The sequence below is a fragment of the Amblyomma americanum genome, chromosome 1 (assembly GCF_052857255.1).
Source record: "Amblyomma americanum isolate KBUSLIRL-KWMA chromosome 1, ASM5285725v1, whole genome shotgun sequence".
Classification (NCBI taxonomy): domain Eukaryota; kingdom Metazoa; phylum Arthropoda; class Arachnida; order Ixodida; family Ixodidae; genus Amblyomma; species Amblyomma americanum.
In genome coordinates, this window is record NC_135497.1 from 388,761,262 (window position 1) to 388,788,259 (window position 26,998).

The following is a 26,998-nucleotide window of genomic DNA, read 5'->3' on the forward strand; positions in this document are numbered from 1 at the left end:
AACTCCTCGTCCTCTTCCAGGTTGGCGCCGTTCTTCCGCATCGCCCAATACACCACCCTGAGAACCTCAGGGGTGCAGCATACGCTCTGGAATGCGCGATGCTGTGTCACGCACCCTTCCTCGCACTCCGCAACTACTGCCGGAACGTCGCGGCAGCAAACTTGCTCCAGGGGTGTCGGCATAGCACCGCAGAAGCCGCAACTGCACCTGCGTTAGCCCTGAATGTTTACCTGCAGAATATAGTTCGACGGGCGACAGCTCAAAATATTGATGAAAGCATGCACTCACGCTAGCTATTATTTACCATTTTGTATGACTTACAGAACTTGTAGAACAAGAATATGTGGACGATCATTACCAGACGCATCGCTCACGCGTCAACAGCATCGCCACCGCCGTCGTCGGGAGATCGCTTACCGCCGTCGCTTTCGCGTTCGCGAGCGAGAGAGCGCGGCTACGGAAGTAAACAATGGTGACGTATTCGTAGGCGGAGCGTCGCGCCAGCTTGTGTTCTTTATTTTTTATGGCTCCCTTTGGCGTATGAGTTGAGAGGGAAAATGCGGACTGTCATTTTTAATCACCTGTATCTCTGGTGTTGGGCAAGCTACGTCGAAAATTTTTGCGGGAGGATGATAGGCGGTTCAGTATCTATCAGTGTTCTGGCTTTTCTTACCCTTGGTACAAGCCCCTTTCTGGGTCCCTTTAAGCCACATTGCCGCGTGCTCGAGAGGGTACGGGCTGCAGGGATAACTGAATCCTGCGAAAGCCCAAATAGCGCGGACCCGAGTTCAGCTGCTAGGGTTCACGCTGGGCGAGGGCTCCATTGAGAGAGATGCGGAGAAACTTCGAGCTAGAGTCACTAAATAAAGATTTAAAGATTTAGTGACTCTACTTCGAGCCATACTCGAGCTTCCCGTGCCCAAGGACGTACGCGGCCTCCGCCGTTTTCTGGGAATGGCTACATTTTATCGGTCGTTCACCCCGCCCTGTGCCCGCGTGCAGGCATCCTTGACCAAGCTCTTAGGAAAGACTGCCGCGTGGCGATGGGGGCCCGAGCAAGAGCGATCCTTTCGCCTCCTTTCTAGTGCCATTGCCGAGACAGCGCAGCTCAGGCTACCCGACCTGACCAGACAGTTCGTAGTCCAGACTGACGCGAGCGATCTGGGTTTAGGAGCAGTTCTCCTACAGGATTTCGATGGCGTGCTGCAACCGCTGGCCTTTGCTAGCCGCTCCTCGCTGTCCTCGGAGAGGAATTATTCCGTGACCGAGAAGGAGTGCCTCGCCATCGTGTTTGCACTGCGGAAATTCGACGTCTACCTTGACGGAACAACGCAGTTCGCGGTGCAGAAAGACCACAGTGCTCTCAGCTGATGCGTCTCCGCGAGCCTGCGGGTCGGCTGGCGCGCTGGGCTCTCATGATGCAGCATTACGACTTTTTGGTGCAGTATCGAAAGGGGAGCACGAACGTGGTAGCTGACGCGCTATCCCGTGCCCCACTCGCCAGCGGCGCCTTGACGCCGGCAAGCGGAGGGGACGAGGCGAAACAGCGGACGAGCCGCCGGGCGGCAAGGAGGGGGAGCCCGCAAACGGGCCAACCCATTCCGCTCAAGCAGCGCTTCGCAAAGCGGGCGAGAGCCAAAGCTCCTCGTGAGCACCTCGGAGACGCCGACGCGAGCGGGAATTTTGGCTGCAAACCTTAGTGGGGACGAGACCAGAGCTCTCCTCTGGGATGAGTGGCATCGTTTTCGGCCGGAAGGAGCTGCTGAAAGCGCAGCAAAATCACCCCTTTTGTCGCGAGGTGAGCGACGGTTTCAGGGAGACGGAGCGGCGTGACGCTACTGGCACTGTAGCGGGCGCAGGGGGGCAAAAGCCAGCGTGTGTCGCGGTGAGCCCCGGGGATTCATATTTTACTGATTTTTATTTTAGGTTGATTGATTTTTTCTTTTGCCGCACGCTTGCACAGGTGGGTAGGAGGGCATTTAAGGACAGGGGGTTCTGGGAACCCTGGCTTCCCGCCGTTGCCTTTGCGCGGCTGTTGCCGGCGTCCCGCGTTGTTCTCTTCCCCTTTCTCCCGCTAAAGTGGTTATTGGGGGGGGGGGGGAACTCTCATACGGGGAGGAGGGAGAGAAGGGGGAAGCGCAGCCCGGTAACTGCCACCTTGTGCAGGGGAACACCGCAACTGGGCTGCGCGGGGAGGGGGAGAAAAGAGAGAGCACAGGGGAAGCGGGTCTGGTTTGGAAAGGGCAGCAGGAGAGGTGGCAAGAGAGAAGGCAGTCAGCGCATACCATGGAGGAAAGAAGGAAAAGAGGAGAGGCTGCTACGTCACATTTTTTGAAGCCGGAAGCGAGGGCTCCGCCATGACACCTGGCCGTTTTCTCAGCCAATGGCATGCGAGCGCCGCGAAGATCAACGCGAGCGGCGCGAGCAGACGATTTCGCGCCGCGCCAGGCTGTCGGCAGCTGTCAGACACGGCGGAAAGTGAGACTTCTGCTCCCATTGACAACAAAGACGCTGCGATGCCCAGCTGCTGCGTTCCTGTGTGTCCGTCGCGCACGCCAGGACAAGAACCGGGCGTCACTTTCCACACGTAAGTATACTGCATTTTGTTTTCGTATTTAATTGATTGCGTAATGAGTAAAATGCATGCTCGCAGAACATAACGCACGACACGGCGTGAACGTGGTATTCGTACCGCCCCGGCCTTATTGGTGGCTCTTTGTCCGAGTGCAGTGAATAGTATTGATTTCAAACAGGTTTCCGAAAGATCCAGAGCGAAGGAGGCAGTGGACTGAGGCCGTTAGACCAGGCCAAAGAGACTGGGAGCCAGCAAAATGGACCTGCGTATGTTCAAAACATTTCCTGCCCGAGCACTTCGATCGGATGTCGCCGCTCGTAGTTCGTATACGTGCGGATGCCGTCCCCCTTCAGGTGAGGAACCACCTTCTATACATTCTCAAGAGATTGGGAAGAAATGCTCTTATTGAGAAGGTGCTTTATTATAACTTGACTGCATAAGCATGCGTTCAATATGATGTTCTGGTGTTCGTGCAAGAAATAGAACGATTTGTGAATAAATGGCTTTAGCTAGACGTTATGATCGAGTAGCGCGGCTACTGTACTCCCGCACTGATAAAAAGTAATTGTGTCATTATACTCCTAAACTGGCGGCGGTTTATATATGGCTCTGGTGAAATTATGCTTACTGTACATGATAATTTATTTATTTATTAGCTTACGCACTCCATCATTTGAAGAAAATAAAAAACGAGCATCGAGCACACCACAGTTTTCCTTGGGGCATCATTTCTATTTAATTATTACTTGTAGTGTGCAAATGGTTGCGCCTAGCAGTAGGCGGTGCATTTTTTGTTGTCATCTCGGCCATAGCACTTGGGAAGTGTCACTGAGAGAGCACTGTAATTTCTTAAAACTATAGTTCGTTTACAAAGGAAATCACAAAGAAGTTCCATAAGGCATAGAGCATCGTACGTATTTGCTCGCGTGATTTGCGCACGTTTTTTCTTTAATTAGGGCTCCAAAAAGAGGGTGCGCAATTTACGCGCAAGCGAGTTATCCTAACACGTCCTAAAAAAAAGGTTGGCACCCCTCGCCCCATGGCAACAAGGTTGACACGTCCCCCCCCCCCTTCCCCACGCTATAGCTCCCCGTGGGGTGGCATGACATGACGGCACGTGCTTAGCTCAAAGCAATAAACGCGCAAAGATTCAATCGCGAAGTCAGCCGTGGGAGGAGATAACGGGCAATAAAACTGGGCCCTTGCGTGGGCCCGACTGACTAGCGGCAAACCGTATAGCAAACGGTACGGTAGAGTTTTGGATTCGGGCGCGCGCGAAACTGTTCTTCCGGGACAGCGACCGCCAGCGCGAGCAAGCCGGGTAAACGGCACAGTTCGCACCCGCGTACATGCTGGTGGTCTGGCTCAGCATAATGCGCAAAATGTGCGAGTAGTTTTTTTTTTATCGGGTTAAAAGTTTGAAACTTTTTGGGGTGCACAATCTATGTGCGGGCGCAAATTACGCGAGTAAATACAGTAAATGTCATGCACATAAGGAAAAAGGGAAGCATGAGACAAAGAAAAAAAAGACAAAACACAGGCAGAAAGCTTGGCCAAATGTTTAGGGGAATCCCGTTTTCTTTTGCGAAGTTTCTGTGGAAACAATTTATAGCTTTCCTTTAGCCGCATAGCTGCGCTTGGGTGGATGCCAATGAGTATAATTAGCTCCCTTATTATACAGATACGGCAGTTCTGCATATATAATTCCTCATACACATACCATACACACTTCATGGAGTATAGCTGGGTGAGCCTGAGGAGAGACACCCCACTCTCCCATCTCAAAAATATGGTAGACCTGCTGTACTAACAATGCATTTCTCTGCTGTTGCTTTCTTAAGAAATGGGTGCACTCTCGCCCACTGGCTGTGTTCCATATTGACAGTCTCAGATTGGTACATCTGTCTGTTGAATTACATGCATCTTTTTAGCTAAGGCTGGCGTTCCACTGCGAGCATGTGATGCACCTCATTATTCATTTACAGCAGGAACCCCTTTCACAGCAGCCAGGCGATGGCACAGCTGTTGCTGCCACTGCTCAGCATGGCGCCCAGCAAGCACTAACACAAAGTCACACATCTCCAGCGTCTGCACTGCAACAGGTATTTCCAAACAGCGCTGTTTTGTGACTACTACAGCTATTCAAAGCATCACAGTGGCTGTGTATATGTTGGAGTAGGAGCTACAAACACTGCATCCTGGCACGGGCACACCAGAAGATTTATCCGAATCCCATGACACACTAGTCATCATATTTCTTAACCCTTCAGACAGCACTCAAAACAGTCTTAAAGTGTGATGCTCCACCTCCATCTTTCACTAGCTGCTTAAAGCTGAACACCTTGTATTCTTGGTACATGATGTATGCGTTAACAGACAAAGAGGGCAATATCATTAGCAATATGGATAAGATATCAAATAGCCAAAGAGACACAAATCTATGCAGTAGCCAATGCAATCAGAACGTTAATGAGAGAAGCCGCAGCGCACAGCAATGGGACATCCCGTAGCAGTAAGAGAAGAGGAAGTAACGGAAGCCTTAGTAGGAATGAAAAGCGGGAAAGCAGCTGGTGAGGCTCCGGTAACAGCAGATTTGTTGAAGGAAGGAGGGGAGATTGTGCTAGTAGAACTAGCCATCCTATATATGCAATGCCTTGTGACCTCGAGAGTACCAGGAGCTTGGAAGAATGCTAACATTATCTTTATAAAGGAGACGTCAAGGACTTGAAGAATTACAGACCGATCAGCTTACTGTTCATTGGCTACTAAGTATTTGCTAAGGTAATCGCTAATAGTCTGGACAACCTTAGGCTTTAATCAACCAAATAATTAGGCAGGCTTTCGTAAAAGATACTCAACAATAGATCATGTTCACGCTATCAGTGAGTGATAGAGGAATGCATAGATTATAACCGACCCCTATATATGGCCTTCATTGATTACGAGAAAGCATTTAACTCAGTGGAAACCTCAACTGTCATGCAGGCACTGCAGAATCAGCGTGTGGAAGAGTGTTATGTGAAAGTATTGGAAGATATTTATAACGATTGCACGCCTACCATAGTCCTCCATATAGTCAGCAATAAAATTCCAATAAGGAAGGGTGTCAGGCAGGGAGACACCATCTCGCCAATGCTATTCACTGCCTGTTTACAGGAGGTATTCCGCGGCCTGAAATGGGAACATTTGGGGATAAGAGTTAATGGAGAATACCTGAGTAATTTGCGATTCGCTGATGACATTGCCTTGCTAAGCCACTCAGGACAAGAACTGCAAAGCATGATCAATGAGTTAGACAGGCAGAGCAGAATGGTTAGGGCTAAAAAATAATATGCAGAAAACCAAAGTAGAAACAGCAGTTCGCAATTGGTAGCGAGGTGCTGGAAGTAGTAAGAGAATATGCCTACTTAGGGCAGGTAGTGACCGCTAATACAGATCATGAAAGGGAAATAACTAGAAGAATAAGAATGGGTGGAGCGCATATGGCAGGTTCTCCCAGATCATGAATGGCAGTTTACCATTATCCCTCAAGAGAAAAGTCTACGACAGCTGTATCTTACCGGTACTCATCTATGGGGCGGAAATGTGAAGGCTAAAAAAGAGGGTTCAGCTTAAGTTAAGGACAACACAGTGAGCTATGGATAGGAAAATGACAGGTGTAACGTTAAGAAACCAGAAGTAGGCAGAGTGGATGAGGGAACAAACGTGGGTTAATGACATCCTAGTTGAAATCAAGAGGAAGAAGTGGGCTTGGGCAGGGCACGTAATGCGAAGGCAAGATAACCGCTGGTCCTTAAGGGTAACAGAGTGGATTCCAAGAGAAGACAAGCGTAGTAGGGGGCGGCAGGAAGTTAGGTGGGCGGGTGAGATTAAGGAGTTTGCGGGAATGCGGTGGCCGCAGCTGGCAAAGGACAGGGTTAATTGGAGACATGGGAGAGGCCTTCACCCTTCAGTGGGCGTAGTCAGGCTGATGATGACGATGATGACATTCCTCCAGAATAAATTTTTTTTACAGGCACCTATGGATGTCGCTGAAAGCCAGGAGACTTTGGCAGGCCCATCACAACAGGTATTTTACAATATGCCATTTTGTGACTGCATCAATTCGAAGAACAACAGTGTCTGCGTTTATGTCGCAGCACGAGCGACCAAAAACAGATTTCTGTAACAGAATGCATCCTGGCACTGGCTCAGAGGAAGTTTTCTCTGAATCGCCTCAACACATTAGTCATTTTTTATAATCCTTTTGAAAGAACTGAAAACACAGCCTAGCAGTGTGATGCTTTTCTATTTTTCAGTAGTTGCTTAGAACTGAATACATCTTATGCTTTGGTAGAAGCATATTTCTCAAGAATAAAATTTTTTTCACAGGCACCTATGGATGTCACTTAAAGCCAGGAAACTTTACCAGGCCCATCACAACAGGTATGTTACGATATACCATTTTGTGACAGCAACTGCTAGAAGATTGACAGTGTCTGAGTTTATCTCGCAGCACGAGTCACGAAACGGGTGAATTTTTATGTAAAAGAAAGCTTCCTGGCGCAGGCTCAGAGGAAGTTTTGACCAAGCCACCTCAGCACACCAGTCATATCTTTATTCTTTCAGACATAACTCAAAACGGTCTAGTAGTGTGATGCTTCTCCACTTTTCACTAGGTGCATAAAACTGAACGCTTGTTATGTCTCGGTACACACACATTTCTCCTGAACAAAATTTTTTTACAGGCATCTATGGATGTGGCCACAATGCTGGACATTCAGCCAGGGCCATCTCAAGCCATTCAACTTACACCAGTAAGTTTCATATCGTCCTGTGTGGTTTCCATACAGGTTTATTCACTGCATGAGGTAGGATGTCGTTGCAATTCTGCAATGTAAAGTGCTGTAGAACCTGCAGTTGTTTGTCAGGCCCCGTGCTTACCGGAGACAGTAGCAGAGTGCAGTAGGTTCTGCAAAGATCCTTCATATAGGATGGTACCTTTTTGTGGAACCACATAAACACATTAGTAACTGCCACAATATTCTTTCATGTGCCTTCATTGCTTATGTTCATTACACAAATCAATATAGTCATCTCGTCAGAGTTCCACTACAAATAATCTGTCAGTATCAAGAAAAATTTGGCTATGCAAGACATACTCCACCAGGTCAGTGATATCTTTTCTACAAAATTTTCTCACGTTATTCCAAACTGGTTTTACTGATTTTGGACAAGGTCATTGACAGCTATGTAGAAAGTATTCGGTGCAAACTGGCATGCGTGCTACATGAAAAATTTGTACTGTCATGTTTTCTTCTTTTTCAGTTGTTCCTTGTATAAGTTTTCATGAAATACTTCTTATATGGGTACATGCCAAACTCTTTAACGTCAGTTCCAGTGGGCATTCAGAAAAGGAGGTTGCACGACACAAAATTTAATGCAATAATTTTTAAAGCTGTATGTATTCACGCTTCTACACAGTTGTGCTATTAACCCTGCTTTATTTCTGCAACACTTTGAGTGTATAATAAAAATAAAATGTGTAGACATATAACATTACCTTAACATGCTAGGTGATATGAGTTTAACAATGTGCGAGCGTTTTTCTTTTGCAGTGACATCGAAAGGCATTGAGCACATATGCACTGAAGCTGTTGCGTGGCCCAGTAGTGGGCATGCCGAGTAATTTTGTGATTAGCCTCATGTCCTGCTTTCCTTCTTATGCCTTGATGCATGGCGGAGGATAACAGGGCAACAGGCATTCTAAGGTGGGCTGCATTACTAAACAGTTTATCTTATGCAGGAACTTCCGACTTTGCCAACCGCCCCAGCCTCTGTTGGGACGCCACGAAGGAGGCCAGCAATGGTAAATGGACCTGTCAAATGTGCCTATTTCTGAAGCAGAATTCAACACCATGAATGTCAAATGCTTCTGCATATGCCAAGAGCGTATTTGATAGCGTGAGTGGCCCATCCACAGCATGCATTATTAGCATAATCTTTAACACAGCATGTGCAGGCACCCAGACTGTGTGAATGGACTTAGCTTGATTTCGCCGTGGCAATATTTACTAATATCTACTAACTGATCTGTATGGTATATTGTATGCAATGATGAATCAATAAACCAATGAATTTTTAAGTGTGTGAGTGGCCTGCATATCAAGCTGAGGAGCACATTATGGAATCTTCTTCTTGGACACCTCTCCATCTACCGGAGGAGAATCGGTGAGTCACAGCTTCATTTATTGATCTATTCAAGTACCCTAAGGGTCCACTAGGGGCATTACATTGGGGGTGATGGGGGGGACTCAAAGCGGAACAAAATTGTTTCAAAAACAAAAACAGCAGCGTAGGTACGGCACTCAGGTGCAAGTCGAGAAACATCATTGCCAAGTAAATATTCTTACGAAAATTCACAAAGAAAAATAAACAGCAGGTGCGAATTAGTCATCTGAGAAATCAAATTTTGTTACTGAAAGTGTGAGGAATCCATATAAGAAAGTGATCCTGACTGAAATAACAAAGACTGTTATCATGGCAATCCTGGAAGGTAAATCATTGCATTCTTTCATCATTAAGGTTACAGGTGAATTTTTGTACTTTTCCATCTGGACAAAAACAGGGTTACCCTTGTAGGCATTACCGGCTTGATGCGAGGTAAGGTGCTGGTAATATATGTGACAGGGCAAATGATCTGTTGCTATGGTACAATGTGCGAGAAAAAGATGATCAAGTGAATTTTCTGTGCGTTGTGAGTGATGGCATGCTGAGCATTTCCATCAGAGGTGAAGCACTTTGATATTAAAGTAGGACGAGAAGATTAACTGAGCTCCTTCATTCTTCTTTTAATGGAACATTCAGAGTGCTTTGTGTTTTATATGTGCACACTGTTGTAACTGTGGTATGCAAGGCTTGGGTGTGCATTGTTCTAATGATGCATTGCATTTTCTATCTCTCTTCATAGGAGGACACACCCGAAAAAGCTTACTTGAGAGCAAGGGCTGCATGGTTTTCTGCAATGCATGCTCAGTCAAGAAAAAGCATAAAAAGGCTGCAGCAAACAAGGCGGAGACTTCAAAAGAAAAATGCGGAACTAAAATCTGTTCTGTCAGCTTTAACTACGGAGAATATCCTCCTGACAGAGCAAGTGTCTGTTTTAGATGGCCTGGGTAAAGAAATAAGCACCTACTTGAAAGACAAGTCGGAAAGCATGGTGGAATTGGCACTCCAAAGCAGTACTCCCCTGAACTGAGAACTTTTGCCTTAACTTTATATTTATATTCCCCACGAGCCTATCAGTATGTCAGGAAAATTTTTGACACGTGCCTCCCACCTCCCAGAACTCTGCGAAAATGGTATGAGACTGTTGATGGCCAGGCAGGACTTTCAACAGAAGCTTTCAATGCACTAAAAATGAAGTGTGCTGAAACAGCAAGCAAGGGGCACCGAACAGTTTGCAGCCTCATGGTTGATGAAATGGCTATTCGGCAAAACATCCAGTGGAACAAACGCCACTTTGAAGGGTTTGTTGACTTTGGCAGTGGCATTGACAGCGACTCTTTGCCACAAGCAAAGGCTGCATTCGTTATAATGGCTGTGGCTATTAATGGGCGATGGAAGTTGCCCCTTGGGTACTTCCTAGTTGATGGCCTAATTGGAACACAGAGGGCTAACCTTGTCACCCAGTGCCTTCATAAGGCACATGATGCTGGAGCTATGGTTGCTTCACTCACTTGTGACGGGGCGCCCGCAAATCTGGCTATGTTGCAAGAGCTTGGGTATGATTTCCAACATGTGGGAGACCTAAAAACAACCTTTCGACACCCAGCTATCCAGGAACCAGTGGCAGCTTTTTGGATCCCTGCCATATGCTAAAACTTGTGAGGAATGCACTGGCACACAAGAGGTACTTTACCACCAAGGAAGGACAGTGTCGTGGGAGCATATTGAGCGGCTGCATACTGTGCAGCAGAAAGAAGGCCTACATTTGGCTAACAAGTTGCGCAGAGCTCATATTGAGTGGCAGCGGCAGCCCATGAAAGTTAGACTTGCTGCCCAAGTAATGAGCACTTCTGTTGCGACAGCACTAGCCGAGTGCAGGGAACTTGACCTGGAAGGTTTTTCTGGCACACAGGCAACAGAGAATTTTTTGTTGAAAATTAATGAGACATTTGATGCCCTAAATTCTAGAAGTCCATATCAGAAAGGTTGCAAGAAACGTATAAATGAAAAGAACATTGAAGCTTTCGAAGGCATGTTCAAAACCACAACCCATTACCTCTCTTCCTTGAAGGAGTCTGCAAATGGAAGACGAATGATTGAAACAAACCGAAAGACAGGTTTCTTAGGTTTTATCATCTGCATGCAAATCCTGATTAGTCTTTTTCATTTTCTTGTCCCTGAAAAACGTGTGCTGAAGTACATTCCGGCCCACAAAATTTGCCAAAAAGTGATTGTTCAAAGTGAACTGGCTGATGTATCAACAGGCAACTGTCTGAGCCTGGACAGCATCTCCATATTGTCATGCAGCAGTTATTTCTTTTCAGGTCTTGAATATATCTACACCAAGGAGGCAACTTCTAGACAGTGATGCTGTTCAGCAGTCTCAGGTAACAGCTGCAGACCATGACTATATCATAGCTCCAGGCTACATCAGTAAATGTGGAGGCCGAATTGTGGCTTACGTGGCAGGTTATGTAGCTCATAAATTGGCTGCAAAGCTGACTTGTGAGCACTGCACAAGTGCACTACTCACAACAGAACGAGGAAAAATTTACTCAATAATTAAGAGGAAAAGCAGAGGAGGGCTGAAATACCCATCAGAAAGTGTACTGAACATCTGTCAAAAATCGAAGGCGGTGATCAGGACGGCAGTGCGCCTGAACAAATTGGCATCAAGAACACTACTCACTGATCTTCTCCACGAGGTTTTTTACGCATTCCACGGTAGAGAGCTCTTCAATGAACTTCATGAGCACATGTTCGACAACTCTCCACTCGACAATCATTACATACACCTTGTCAGAAGTGTTGCAGAAAATTACATCAACATGCGCTTGTTTCATGTTGGCAAGCAGGCAACCGAGAGCCTGCACACTGCTCAGGTCCGGCAGATGTTTAAAAAAATAACTCAATTCAAGGGGCAGTGACTGATGCGACAGTGAGAATTCAAAAATCAGGCTTGGTTTTCGTGAGCACATGTCTTAATTTACCGTAGAGTATGAAGGCAACTAGCCCATAGGGGTCCCATGCTTCATGTTGACACTGCAGCTTGCTGCCGCAATATGAGCTGAATAATAATCTTACATGTAACAGACTTTCATGTCTGACTTTGTCAGAATAAAATTCTATTCAAACGGCCGCTCACAGTTTAGAGTACATTACAACCTGTCATACTGAGTATTGAAAAGAATAGCTTTTTAATGTGAATGCGTCATGTACACCACCGACTTAGGCTCATGCTTGATGGCAGACACTGTCAATTTTTTCAGGAGTAATCAGGGTTTTGATTTAGCTTGATTGCTACTGAATCAACCAGAAATTACCTGCTTCCTAAAATCAAATTTTCGTCTTTTGTGGTAAATGAACAATACGCACATTTTAAAAAAGAAGTCAGTTAAGTAAAATCAGTGCATGTCCAGAGCGCAAATGCTAGTTCTTGTTCATGAATCTATATGCTGTAGATTCACAGATGGACATGTACTATTGGTCACTGATGTTCAAGAATAGGGGCTGCAGTTAGCAGTCTCCCAGAGCTTTCTTTACAGCGTGGCTGCACTACTGTCCTTTAGGGTACAGGGTGACTGAAGTATCTCGTATTTTGTAAAAAATATGGAGTGCATGTTTTTTATACTATAGAAGCCAGAATAATCAAGAGAGTCATTAGTGTACCATACTTACAATTTTAGTTCTAGATATTCAACACAACTGAAGGTGATTTTGGCCTTTCAAAGTAATAGTGTCAAAAGGGGGTGATCATCCCACTGCACGCAGCAACAGAGTAAGCACTAGAATATAAGTTTTGCAACAAATTTATGTTCTTAAATGATGAGAACACTTTTCCACATGCACTTGGTACATTCATGCATACAGAGGACAACCTAAGGTTATCATTCTACCAGCCGCAATTTGTACATTATATTAAACATTCTTTAGCTGTCATCATGCCTTAGTTGTGCACAGCTCAAATGCCCGACTTATGTGCAGACTATGTTGGTTGGCTCGTGGTTTTGACAAATATAAAACAGCATGTGCACACAAGTACCACATAGTACACAACAAACAGAACAGAAAATTGGACAGAAAACTATGCTATTTCTATACTGTTTCAGGTTAGGCAGATAAGAGTCAAATACAACAATGCAACAATAGAAACAGTGTCAGCAGGGTCCTCTCTTTCTTTACATATATTACAGAAAGGAATACATGAAGCAGAAGGGAGGAAAATGATTCACTTTTTCCACTAGCTGCGACAACTGTTACCAATTTTTCATGTCACTTCCATGCAGTGCTCCAATTACTTTGCATTTGCATCGCTTAAATTTTATCAACTTTGTGATGCAGAAACAACTACCGAGAAATGAAAGCTTTCACACAGTTTGGCAAGATCGGTCCACAAATATTTTTCTGTCTCAAAGCCCCCATTTACTGCCTTCCTATATATGTTTTACTCTCTCTCTTCGAATGGTTCATGGTTGCAAAGTGATCAAATTCAGTTGTGCATTTCTTCTGGTCTTTTTTGTTGAATCCTTTTTATGTGTGTTCTCCTTCCATGTGTTATCACTTTTGTTAAAAGATTTTGCTTGCTTCAGGTAGCAAGCTATGTTTTGTAATAAGTGTTATGCTGTATCAAACCTTTTTAAAGCTCATATTTTAATTGTCCAATAAAATACAAATTTTGGACTTCATTAATCCGTTTAATCAGCTGAATGCAAGAAAGTGCAACTCGGCGAGGTGGTCGCGAAGGTCGACTCGGTATCTCGGTAAACGGTAAGTTGCGAGGTACACTCAATCTTACAGAGGCATGGCCTTACACTTCACCACCCTTAAGCGCAAATGTTTTAAACCTAACACTGCGCCTCCTAAACCCGGCTATGTGTCCTTACGCTCGCACAACAGCACTCGATCGAGACAGCAGCGCGGGTCGGTCGATCCACTGGGTCCATATCGGAGAAAACTTGCACGCAGTTGACATATCGCTCGCACAGCGTACAGTAAACATATGGTACGCTTCAGACTGCTTCGCGTATCGCTTTGCTGACGGATACCATCGCATTCGGCGCGGCTTCCTTGGCACTGCACGCTTCGGTGAGCACACCGCGGCCCACGCATATCGGTCGCCACCAGTTGTGACCGTCATGCATAGGGGAATGTAGACGCAACGGGTATGCTTACAAGGACACGGTCTGGACGAGTTTGTATTTATTCGTGGTTAAAACAGCGCGGGAAAAATACACAAAAATGAAGGAACACGCAGAACACGTATTCACACACAAAACAATTAAGCGCCGACTCGCACTTTTTCTTCCCGCGCTGCTGTAACCATAAACCAGCGTGTCACCGTCGTCTATCGCTTTATGAGCCGTCGGCACTGTCAATTTCTCCTTGGAACAAGGCTAGCAGCGTTGAGGGACGCAACTGCACAAAGCCGAAAGAGAATAGCGCCAAGCCAAGCCTTTTCAGAGAAAGCTGTCGCGGGCTTCCAAAACAACCGCTTTCGTCAAGGCGGCATCCTGAATGAACTAAGCGCACAGCAATGAAGACCAGCACCGACTACAGGCCTCTGGAACTTTGTGCCTCCCGCGGACCACAACGATTGAATAAAAATGCGAATTTCCAACTCTACTCGACCGGTCTGCCGACATGGGTGATGCGTGAAGCAGACGACGCCGCTGCGCCCAACGCTGCTATTGGCTGCGCCATCGGCCAACAAATCCCAGTAGGCCTTGCAAAACCACGGGACTTCCTGCACGTTTTTTGTCATGCGGCTTGGATAGCGAGGTCCTCTCCTATGGTTTCCTTCCTCCGTGGCGCATACCGATCTGTCCCTGCGATGCGGGAGCTCGACTGGGCGCGCGGCCTCGGGAGCAGATTAAAAGCGGCCGGTGATGGCCGCCCTATCAATAAAGCGGATCAGGTGGCGTAGAGCACTGCGCGTTCCGCAGTCAGATGCGGCCGGGAACAGTAGTTCACCCGCGGCAGCAGAGGGAAGCCCCAGCTCACCGTATTCTATGCGCAGTGCGATTCGCGGTCCTGAGAATGCGGGGCACTCACATAGTAGGTGGTCCACTGTTTCCAGCGCGCCACAGTCAGCTCAGAGACCATCCCCCCACGCCTCCGATGCGCTGCCGCCTCAGGCGACGGAGAGGCGGCTTGGTGACTGATCGCTGTCATTCGGCCGCAGCTCCGTCCCGGCTTCCGAAGGGCCTTTGCGATTGGTGCCTTTTGGCGGGAATTGGAAACCCGCTTGGGTGGCCGCGCGACCGACCGAGCGACCGTACGCTACTGTTCGTCCGGGCCAATCGGACGCTCGGACCAATGCATACTCGAGCTCGCCAGCACGGGTCCTCGACTTGCAGCGGCTCGAGCCTGTCCAGTGAGGTCCAGCGACCTCCAACAGGCGCACCTTGCGTTGACTGCCCACTCTCTCTGGCAAAAGAGAGATCACAGCACTGCCGCGGGGACAATCTCCCGCAGCGGCGCGTTACTCTTGTCGCTCCGTGCGCGCAGCGGAGCCTTGCTCCTCGCGCGCCCCCGGGATGGGGTGACAGTTGAGTTCTCTGTACAGGCGCCCGGGAAGCTTCCCGCCGCGGCACAGCGTCAACGTCGACGCTGCCTCGCAGCTCCTCAGAATGACGCTCACACTGCGCGTGTTTTCTCGCTGCGGGTGTCTTGGAATGTGGAGAGAGGAGGCGCTGAGGGAGGACCCGAACGAGCAGAAAGAGAAGGGATAGTCACGTGACACTAGAGAAGACTGGAAAGCGCACCCTTTTCTCGCGTCGTCGTCTTGATCGTCTGCTAGCTCCCCTCCCGTCGCCCTTTTTGTCTTGAGGATGACTGGTTCGAGCGATGAGCTGTTGGCTACGGTAAACGTACTTATTACTTGTTTGTTCGCTGCTTCTGCACCGTCGCTTCTGCACCGTCTCAAGTCGCATGTTCATGCTGGCAAAGCAGCCGCCGAGTGCCCGGCCGGCCGGCCGGCCGCCCGGACGCGCGCAGCCTCCGCCTCCGCCGACGGGGTCACTGAACTGGGACCGACGTCACGGTTCACGGTCGGCGCCCATTGGCTGTTCTCGTCAGCGGCACGGGAAAAATCGCTCTGCGGGACGGCACAGCAGGCTGTCCGCGGGAGAAAAACCGGCTTGTGCGGGAAGCGGCACGCGGAAAACGTCCTGCGTTGCGCGTTTTCCCGCTAATGTGAGCGCGCCTTACCGCTGGAGGACGGTGTGAATAAACGTCTCCTTTGTGAACTTGGAGGCCTGTGCCTTTGCGGCGAGTCGCTCTCCTCTCTACGGAGGATGAGTGCGCCGCAGCGGTGCCCCAGGGTGCGTGTGGTGATGGCTGATCGAGGCCCTTGGCTCACGCGAAGCCCGAACCAGTGGTGGTTAGTGGCCTGCGCCCACTGAGATACCCACTGTATGCCTGACAGGCGGCTCCTATTACGATGAGGACATACCCATATGCCTGACAGACGGCGGCTATATGCACGCGTAGATTCCTATATTCCCTTCGGAAGGCGCCTATAAGGTCCTATATTTTCCTAAATGCCTGACAGCCGTTACCTATAAGAACCTAAACAGACCTACCGACCCTCTTTGCTTCCTACAAACTCTCGTTTATACCTTTATGATCCTACACGGGTTTTTTCAATAGGGTAGTGTCATTTCCTTCCGTTAGACTAGTTATTAGTTTATAACGAACAATGTCTCTGCCTATATTTCTCCCGAACCCATCGTGTCTCTACTCCCTGCAGTTTATGGGTTGGATGACACTGTTTGCGTACGAGTGACGCCTTTCTGTGGCTGGCACGGATACTCGCCTTCCGCGCCAGATGCGCATAGATTAACACCCAAAGGAGGGCGCAGTAGGCAGTAGACCAGTGAACGTTGTTGGCGCGAACGACTATAGACGTCCAAACAACACATGGCAGCTCGCGCGCCTGAGACCCAGGGTTTTTTCACGCTGTCAGTGCTAGCGGCACAAAATAAGAACTTCGTCGTCAACGCGGGAATACCAAGAATTCAGTACCTGAATCTTGAGCATTCCACAAGGATTATTCGAGGCACCCTCCCTGGCGGCGCCTACGCATGCACGAAATCGAGAAGACCGACAGGAACGGAAAACCAGCGCCCCGACCTTCGAGGCCATGACAACCGGTGCTATACCGGGGCGATCAGCACTGCGCCCGCAATCCGTCGCGTAACCAAACACTTTCAGGGAACGGCAGAAACCGCCAATGATCAACCTTCGACACCATGCGGCGTACTCAGATGGTTTGCTGGCGTTTTTGGTGGGTCGCGTGGGAAGTTGCGCCAACGTAACGCGGTTCCTTGATGTAACAACAGTTCGAAGGAAGTTCACCGCCTTACTGTATATGGGTGCAGGCGTTTCTATGTTAGGTGACGAGGTGTTAAACCATCTGCGCGAGAATATAGCGCTGAGAGAATGCGGGACCATTTCTCGCCTCGCGAGCGGCACCGCACGTCCAAGCGGTGCAGCTAGGAAAGACGACGGGGAGGACAATGTCTCTTTCATTGCCCCTCTTTATACGTGGTAATAATTCTTGGGCGACACTTATTGCGATAGACGTAAGGAGAGGAAGCTCGGGCTATCGATAACGCGCCAAGTGGTGCCTTGAAGATTTTCGCGAAAGCGCCCGCGGCATCGCAGTACGACTCCGAACGTGGCTCGAGTTGCCGGCGACGTTGAAGCATCACGTGGCGCCAGTCCAAATGCCAGAATGCGCGCCGAACGGACAGGCAACCATTGCTGAGAGAAGAAGAAAAAAACCTATTGCAGAACCCATTTCGCACCTCTTGTTGTCAGAAGTTAGCAGAATATGAAGTTTGAAAATGCACGACTGTTGTCACGGTTGCACGAATAGAACGCAATTTTCACGAACTGTCCTGGCTGCACTAACCTAGTCAAGCACAGAACCGACACGGATGACTCTCTGCTTCGGAAGCGCAGTCCAAGGTCAATCAGCTCGTTAGGATGAAAAGCACTTATACGAACTTATTCGGAGGTCGTGGGTTCAGATCCCATAGGCGGCATTTGGTTGTTTTTTCTTCTGATTTCTAATAAATTATCTTTAAAAAATAATTATCCCAATAATCTCCCATTGATGAACACCACAAATTATAAAAATAAAACATCAATATATGCTCTTTGGTTTCGGTGACTATTGCCTTCCGTCGTGTTATCGACACGAGGGTTGCTGAGAGGTCTGACAGGCAATGGGGCTTCCCGAAGACCTCAGCCCCAAATACGACACGTATCACCTTCGTGTAGAGTACCGCGACTGAATGAGGTTACGAGAGAAGATGCGTACCCTCTACCAGTGATATCTTCCCTAGTGTCCAACCTTCGCCATCTGAATTACTTTCTCTGCTGCTTTCTCTTGTCAGAGGACTTTTCCAGATGAAGATAATGTCTTCTGAAGTGGTTGCTGCACATATACTTATCTGTGTTTAATGGACCGAGTTCTTTGGATTGCGTAGTGGCACCAGGCGCTCGCATACCTAAATGACATCATGGTGCACTCGAAAACGCTGGAACGCCACCTGTGCCACTTAAAGGCATCCTTAAGAAGCTAAGACCCCCCCGGGAGCTACTTTGAACCCGAAGAAGCTGCACATCGCAACAATCAGAATAAGACTGTTAGGGTTCACTGTTGGCAAGCCGCCTCCTGGCGCGCGAGGGTGAAGTATCCCTCACCGAAAGGCGTGGCTGGTCAGATGTTTTGTGGGGATGGCAAATTTTTCTATCAGTTCATCCCAGACAGCGCAGCGCTGCAGGCGCCTTGAGCTGGTCACATCTGCATTGAAACATCGCTTTCTTTTGCTCTGAAGTTCAATCCATATAGGCTGTCGCATCTAAAGCGTATCATTGGATGTCATTTCTAATTTGCTGTGTGTCACGCAGAATTAATGTTCTACTGCTTCTTGCTAAATTGATCATAGGATTCACTTCCCTCTACAAATATAGCAGGAATTCTAACCATGGTTACGGAGAACCATTGGCATAGTTCTGTTAGGCCTGTGGACTGTGGTCAAGCCCATATGGTACAGTAGCGTTGCAAAAGCGCTTTCACAGCCCTCCTTTCAAAGCTGCTTTTCGCGTAACTTCCCATTGCAGATCACAGGGCACTAAATGCTCCTGTGGCCACGCGCTTCGCGTGTTTCTGATTCATTCGTTTAAAAGGCAGCACAATGATTCCGGAGCCAGAAGAGAATACTGACTGTGAATGAAACATGATCATTGACCTTCTTACGCTCCAGCCATGTGAGCAATTAAAGTATTTCATATTTCCATGAAAATATTTGTGCGAAACGCACATGGGTTCACAACACTTGCACACTGTTGTCATCGTGCATACTCGAGCAATAACGTCTAGGGATAACTCCAGCCTCGGTCAGAAGTCTCGAGACCACATGGTTTGCCTTTCAGCCATTTAGTAGGGCTAAGTCAGCTCTCAGCCTCTAAATTTGCGTAGAACGAGATGAATTCTCGTCCTCACCTACTGGTTTTTATAGAGAACCACCCATGCGTCCTGAAAACTTTCGACCGAGGCTGTACATTTTTAGTCAGAGCGTTGACTTAATGGACGAACTTTCTCAACGATGTTCGGGATATAGTAAGGCCATGCATGTGACAGCGTGCAGCCGCTTCGCTTCGGGTAGGTACACGCGAGATCCAGTCCTGGGTGGTCTCTCACCTGTAAAACAGCGACACCACAGGGGGCATCATCGTTTCCCTACAGCATGGTGGCCCCTGAGCTGATGCTAATGATGACAGGATGCCACTCTCAGTCTACAGACTGCAGCGTGTTGCCGAATATGAAAAACGATGTCCAGGAGTACTGGCCGCCCAGCCACGTCGTGCTCGTAAACCCAGGTAGCCATTACGGCTCAGGTGGGGCTGAAGAAGAACAGCGCCTGCCGCATCCTGATGACGCTGGGCTAGCCGCTGAGAGCTAGCGATGGTGAACCAATGGTAAGAAGTCTGCAGAAGCGTCCTTGATATTAAAAACTCTGGTGTAAAGCCGTAAAGAGACAACACGGTCAAAATAAAAATGAATATTGCAAAGAACATTGGGTGCGGAAGCACTGAGACAGTACAGAAGACTGTGCTCCGATCAGATGGCTGTCGTTTTTGTTGTTGCCCTCAAGAGGATAATGGCGCATACCCACTGCGGGGGATTTGCCAAGACACAGGCGGAGATCGAAAGATACTCAAAACGGTAAAATTAAAACATTAATAAACTAACATTAAAAATAAGAAAGCAGATTAGTTGCTGAAATTAAAAAAAAATCAAACACTGTGAAATTGGCGACTGAAAAAGAGGAGGCTTTGGAGAATTTTGAGATGAATTTTGTACACGAGCAGAAAGAAGATGAAATTAAGAAAAATTTTAGGACGGGAGCCGTTTCGTGTTCGAAAAGAAAGTTCGAATGGCGGAGAGCACATTCCTGTTGCTGCTTCCAAGGGTGCAAGCACCAACAGACAGAACTACCTCAGCAGACAGACTTAAACCGAGCTGTCATAACGGGTGCTCGAGCAGGCGCCGCCGTAAAGAGGAGAAGCGGCGGCAGGTCAACGAGAAGTGATCTATCGACTCGGCTTCCGCGCAGATCGGGCACAATGGGGAGACCGTCACACCAGACCTATGTTGGTAGAAGTTTAAGTGAGGCACGCGACAACGTAGACGCGTGAAAGAAACCTCAAGCTTGCGCGATCGGCATTCTTTACTGCACCACGGAGAGAGAAGTTACTGGAAGTCAGGAGAGGAAGTAAGCGCTGATGCTGCAAATTCTTTAAATAGCAGATACCTGCGAAACCTGGCCGCTGTAATATATGCGCAGGGCGGAAGGAGAGATATGACGGGTCCTTGGAGAGATGCCTTTGCCAGGGCATCAGCAACCTCATTAAAATGAATTCCTTTGTGCCCAGGCACCCAAACCAACCGCAATGAACACACATGGGGAGGTGCCAAGCATCTGAGTAAGCGGAGTGCCTGTGATGCCGTAGACGCTGTGAGAGATCTGGAGCACAGGGATAATGAATCCGTGATTATTATGACAGAAGACTAATATCTAACTTACGCAAAACCAGGACTACTGCTAAAGATTCGGCGAAATAAGTAGGGGAGAAGTCGGGTAGGCGGAGTGAAAATGACTATTCGAGAGAGAGAAAAAATACCCACACCGGCCTTTTCTTCACATCGAGAGGCGTCTGTCGCAATGAGGGCATGAGAGTGAAAGCACATCAAGTAATCTTGTAATAAACTGTTGAGCGTAAAATTTGCATAGAAAGGCGTAAATTTTGCATGGTTTGGAAAGATGTCATCAAAGACAATCTTAATGGATGTACAATTGGCGAACACCGGAAGGATGTTCGAAATGCAGACGTTTAAGGGGTCAAGGAGCGACTGCACAAAACAAATCTGTGGAGTATGAAACCGAGACCAGCCTTCGTTGAAAAATGACCTAGGCTGACGAATAAACATCAAATTTGAGGCATGAAGCGACGATTTGCACAGTTTTAGCAACGTTTCGATTGCTAATTGCCGAAATCTTGAAGGTAATGATGGAATCCGTGCCTCCTGCTGCAAAACGGAATGAGCTACAAATTTCGGAAGGCCCAGAGAGAGCGCTACGCCTCCCGCTCCAAGAGAAGAAGGGGGCGAAGTTTATACGCAGGTGGTCCAGAGAACAAGACATAGCCGAAATCTAATCCTGGACGGACATAAATTCTATAAATCATCAGAAGCGAGTGCCCTCTCATGCTGGAACGCATGTTGCTCAGCCTACGCAGCATGCCGACCACTCGGACTCCTTTCACAGTGATATATGCTCGATTTGGGCCTGCCAGGAAAGGGAAGAATCATAAACTACACCGAGGTGCTTGATAGTTTTCGCTTGAGGAATTACATGGTGCCGATAAACAATAGAGATGTTAACTGGATAAAAGAGCAAAAAAAAACAAAGCATATTAACTTATATTAAGGGACAGGTTATTGTCGCCTAACCATTAGTCCAGGACATTGAGGTAAGACTGTAAGGACTTGTGCAAAGAGTATATATCATTTTCGGAAGCAAAAAAGCCGATGTAATCTGCATACACACAGTTTTTCACCTTATGACTGCACGGAATGCTGCTAAGTAACATGCTGAAAAGAACTGGGGAGATGACCGCACCTTGGGGCACTCCTCTCGCTTGTCGCAATCTGCCAGAGGAAACACTGTTCTGGACGCGGTAAAATTCTCTGTCAGCCAGAGATTCAAAAACCAATGCCACAGAGTAGCTCGGAAGTCATACGACCTGTAAGCTTTGCAACAGCGTCCAGTGCTCAACGCTGCCATAAGCCTTCAGCACATCTAAGGCAACAAGCGCAGCGTATTGCTTTCGTCGACGAACTAATTGTATGCAGCTCTCCAGGTCGGTATGAGGACACCATCTAGAGCATCCTGGCCGGAAACCTATTTTCCAAGAGTTCAACATCCCATTCTCTGAAATGATTGACATTATTCGGCCATGCAACACCCTTTCAATTAACATTACGGGATTCGAAGCTAGAGAAGTCGGCATTATATTGCCTAACACGTAACCGCCTCCCTGCTTTTTAAGTACAGGGACAACCTTCGCTAGACGCCACTCATTTCGAATTCATGGCCCTTTAAGAGAGTAATTTATAAGCGCCACTAAGTCGTCAGGAGATTCCTCTAGCAAAGTTTTAATCATAGAAGCGACACCGTCAGGGCCAGGGGCCGCCGGTGGAATGCAGGACAGAGTCTGCGAAAGGTCAGTGATTGTGACCTCTTCGAAATCGTCCAATCTGCTGACAAATCTCGGATGAGAAGGAAAAAGAGCCTAAAACCGTTGCTCAAGGCCAGTGCCTGTCTCTTCTAAAGACTTAGCAAGATCCTGGGTTGTCTGCACTAGGGCCTTAGACTGCGTTCATGGCGGTCGAGATTGGTTTCCTGACACTTGGTAGTTAAATAAAGCAGGCCCATTGCCAGATTTAGGAAGTAATTCGTAGTTTCGAGTATCGCATAACTCCTTTGCTCTAGATATGGTGCGCTTAAACGTTGCCGGAATAAACTTATAACCAATTCAGTTTTTGGGGCACTGATTGTGTACAAGTTTCTCCCACGCAGCCTTTCGGCTCCTATAATTTCGAGTGCACTTTGCGTTCCACGAAAAACATGGCGATGTTTCCTTATTTGCCTGAACTAAAAACTCAGATTTTTTTCGAGCTCCATCCAGAATTGTACAAATGCGAATGGAATCGTATTCACCGTTCGAATTAGATAACGATTGCTTGAAGATCTGAGTTGAGGACATTTTTAAAGATTTTGTAATAATTGAAGGTGCGCTGGTGGCTGTTAGGAGTGGTCAACTGGCACGCAACCTGGAAAGTGATCGGAAGGTATTCACTATTAGAGGCATAGTCAACGGGCCTCCAAGCGGAAACATTAATTCCAGGGGAGGAAAATGTTAGATCTAACGCTGAATGAGACTGGCCTCGGACAAATGTGAGGAGACCTGAATTAAGCCATATGAGGTTATTTTCACAAGTCAAGTCCCACAAGCGTGTACCGCAGCGATCTTTTCTAACCCCCCCCCCCCCCTCGAAATATGATGCTGCAGCTGAAGTCCCCACCAATTAAAACTTGTGTGCTGCAACTAGATAAAAACGAGGCTAGAGGCCGAATGTCATGCACACCTTTGGGCAAATATACATAAGCTAGTGTGAGTGGTTCGTATCCAGGAAGAGTTAGATAAATAGCCTGAATTTTGCACTCACTGTCCATATATTGAAATGATACATTTGCCTTATGGCAAAATTTTGCTTTGTGGCGAAAAAGCCGCAGCGGCGACCACCTGTTGTAATATACTGCCTTTGGGTGTAGAGTTGGGGTGCTTCCTTTTCGTCTTCGTCAGAGGGCAAGACGGACCAGCAACACCTAGCGGAGACCCATTGCGCTTTTGTGCTCGCATCTTAGCCTCCATGTCAACGCACTCTATAGATGATTGTTCTGCAACATTGTGATTTGTATATCTGGTTGGAGGAATAGATAAAGGTTCTGATTGAGTAGTCACGGGCACAGAAGATTCGGGATGCGCAATCAAAGCTGAGGACATTGTGTCACGAAGAGGAGCAGCGGAGGCTTGGAACAAATTGGACATCTGTGATGCCATGACCTGTGAAATGCACGCAGATAAATTCTCTACTATACGATCTACTACTATACGATCCATGGCACTCTCCATTGCTTTCTTCACTGCCGCAGCTATCGCTTGCGATAAGGTGGAATCCTGAACAGTTCAATGCCGCGCTGCCATACTGGAACAGCCAGATGCCCTATACTTGATAGCTGCAAATGCCTCTCGTCTTGTGCACCTGCGCTTATCAATGAACTCCAGCACTTGAACTTATTCAGCCCGCACTAGACAGAGATTAGGTACGGCAGGAAAAATAAAGAAAAATAAAGTGCCCGGCCCGCACCACCAGAAGGCACGCTGGACAGCCAGAATGGCTTGCTTAGTGGCCACCCCCACACAAACACCACTTCTCGTGCTCAGAACACCCAGCGGGGTCATGGCTCTCTCCTCACGTACAGCAACGAAAACCCGATTTAGAGGCCTTGGCACTATAGGCAAACCTCCAACAATTGCGGCACTGTAGAGGCCTAGATGTGAAATGATCGACACGAAAAATTAATGGCCAAACCATGACTTCAGATGGGCAAGTCAGCCCCGCAAACGTATCTATAACTGTCTCGGTTGGAACCTTCGTCCCGTCCACTATTCGGCTGAGCGGTGAATGGCGATCACGCCAGCCGAAGTTAGTTTCTCTAGCGTCTCAGACGCGCTCAGCCGTGAGTCTACACCGCGGACTAGCCCTTTAGAGCACGTCAGATGAGGACATGTGTATGAACGCGCTCACCGGGTGATTGGAGAAGGAGGTGCACGCGAGTAGGTCAGCCACACACGCCTGGTCTGGAGATCTGCAAACGATCCCGCCACGGCCGAACTGCCGGACATTGGTGGCCTGCATGTAGTGCGGGGTAGTCGAGTTCAGAGCTTCGTGAACGCCTCGGGATTATTAAGTGTGATCGAGATCCCATTCGCGGGGACGAAAGCAACCGGGATGCTGCTTACTCCGCCACGGAAGAAAGAATCAAGTGGCAACTCGTCAGGGGAGAGAGAGGTCAACCAGGGAGACCGCCCCTTGCCTGGAGAGCTTGTGGACATCAGCTCATGTTCCCGCGCTCAGTCACCCTGGAAAACAGGAAAAGAATGCGGGAAACCAAGCATAAATTCAAAAGAAAACGCCGCACCACCTGCAACTTAGCCTCAACCCAGCGTTCAGCGTTCAGGCAGAACTTTCTTCTTCTTCTTCTTCTTCTTCTTCTTCTTCTTCTTCTTCTTCTTCTTCTCCTCAAGTAATATGGCACATACCCACGTGGGGGGGATTGGCCAAGGTATAGAGTAGAATGCCAATGAAGCATTTGTGCGGGGAAGGAAACGTCAGAAGACTGAATCAAGATAAAAAAATTGAAAAAATAAAATGAATTCAAGAGGTATGAGTCATCCGGAATAGAATCAATATATTCTTTTTTGGACATGCGAAAGAATTTTGTATAACTTTCTGGGCTCCTCGGCTTCTTCTTCTCAAGCGATTGCGGCAATATCGCTTCATTCGCTGAACTCAAGGCTGTGTACTGTGGTGTCACTAATCCCTCTTTCCGTCTTTTTGTCAGCGGATTACTTTCGTTGGCCAGTAGATTAACTGCGGTGGCAGTAAGATTATATGGTTGACAGTCATAATAAATATCGTGGCACTCGGATTAAACCGACTGGCATAAAAATCGCATAAACAAGAACTCATGTAAAGTGAGCGGAAAGACGCGTACCTCATCAGAATATTTTGTTTCCTTTTGGATTGCTGAATTATTTTTTTACGTCACCCACGTTCGTGTCACTTTAATACCTGATAGCAGTTACGCTGTCACCATGCACTTTAAAAATGCGATTAGAGTTCGTTTACGGTTCTGAAAAAAATAAAATCCTCACACTACTGCACAAACTGCATCAGCCAGCATATTTTTCAAACCGAAGTCATGTGCCATTTGCCGAAGATGAGGGGCGCGTGATGGAAAATTGCTCACTCCAAAATCTCACCCTACAGACTGAGCTACCTAAAATTCTAAGAGACGTATACGGCTACATTTGCTGCTGACTAAATTATTTTCATTTTGGTATGTCTTTACTGCACGCGCCTGAGTACGTGTGCGGAGCTTCATCTTTCTCAAGCGTTCATAAATGTTTGTGATTTGCTGAAACAAATTAGGAAGGATTCGCAAGATTCTTAAAAAAAACTCCCTGTTTTACATTTCTGCAATGCATAGGAACCATTAACAATGAAATGGTGGAAGCGTAGTTTCTTTTTTCGGCGTTTTCATTGTTTGGGCATTGCCTCTGCACACTATTAATATCGATGCTGGCAGATATGGTCCAAATAGGTAAAGTGCTATTGTACTGAAATTCTTCAGTCTCTGCTTTGTTCAAGACGACAGCAGTTCCGGGGATAGTCAGTTGGCGTGTATACTATCACTTATAAAACGAAAACGTTCCTAAAGCAGTCAGTGACACGTCACCCACGGGCTTCTTTCTACTTAGGAGATACTGTAATCTGCTCTAGCTCTACAGTCGAGCAATTTTTTTCAGCTATGCTGAGCTTCATTGCGTGCAAGTTCGTGCAGACGAGTGGAGGATGGGGCTAAAGCTATGATTTATAGGATCTGCACTCGTCTGTACGAGCCTCAGCAAATAGCAAGATGCCGAGCGTATTCTTCGGATGAAGACGGTAACCCCCGACCTTTTCGGCATCGTCCCATATTATGAGATGAAGTGAAAAAACAAATTTGATTTACACGCCATTTATTAGGGCAGGTAAATGCAAACAGCTCTTTCTTTCCTTCCCGTGGAGTGCATCATGCCAACTTGTACCGTCTGCTCAGCGGATACATGGACATGGAGCAGGTTTACGTGATCGTCGCTGAATTTGTAGCACAGTATCCAATCCGTCGCATGAAGAGTCTGACGATGAATGGCTCGTGAGAAGCACGAAGCATCCCTACCTATGTCGCCACTATAGAGAAGCTGCGTTCTACGACGCGTTGAAATTTTCGTTCCGCAGCACACGGCGTA

General features: G+C 47.6%; 2 long non-coding RNA genes across 2 annotated transcripts; one reads left to right on the forward strand and one right to left on the reverse strand.

Annotated features, from left to right (window-relative positions):
* Positions 1-25,190, reverse strand: LOC144101823 (uncharacterized). Its single transcript, XR_013308071.1, has 4 exons — positions 25,129-25,190; positions 24,947-25,066; positions 24,732-24,836; positions 1-207 (listed from the first exon to the last, which is right to left on the reverse strand). It is a non-coding gene; the product is annotated as an uncharacterized LOC144101823 (long non-coding RNA).
* Positions 2,548-4,657, forward strand: LOC144101818 (uncharacterized). The gene is made up of 3 exons (XR_013308069.1): positions 2,548-2,587; positions 2,754-2,928; positions 4,561-4,657. It is a non-coding gene; the product is annotated as an uncharacterized LOC144101818 (long non-coding RNA).
* Positions 25,191-26,998: the final 1,808 nt, after the last annotated feature.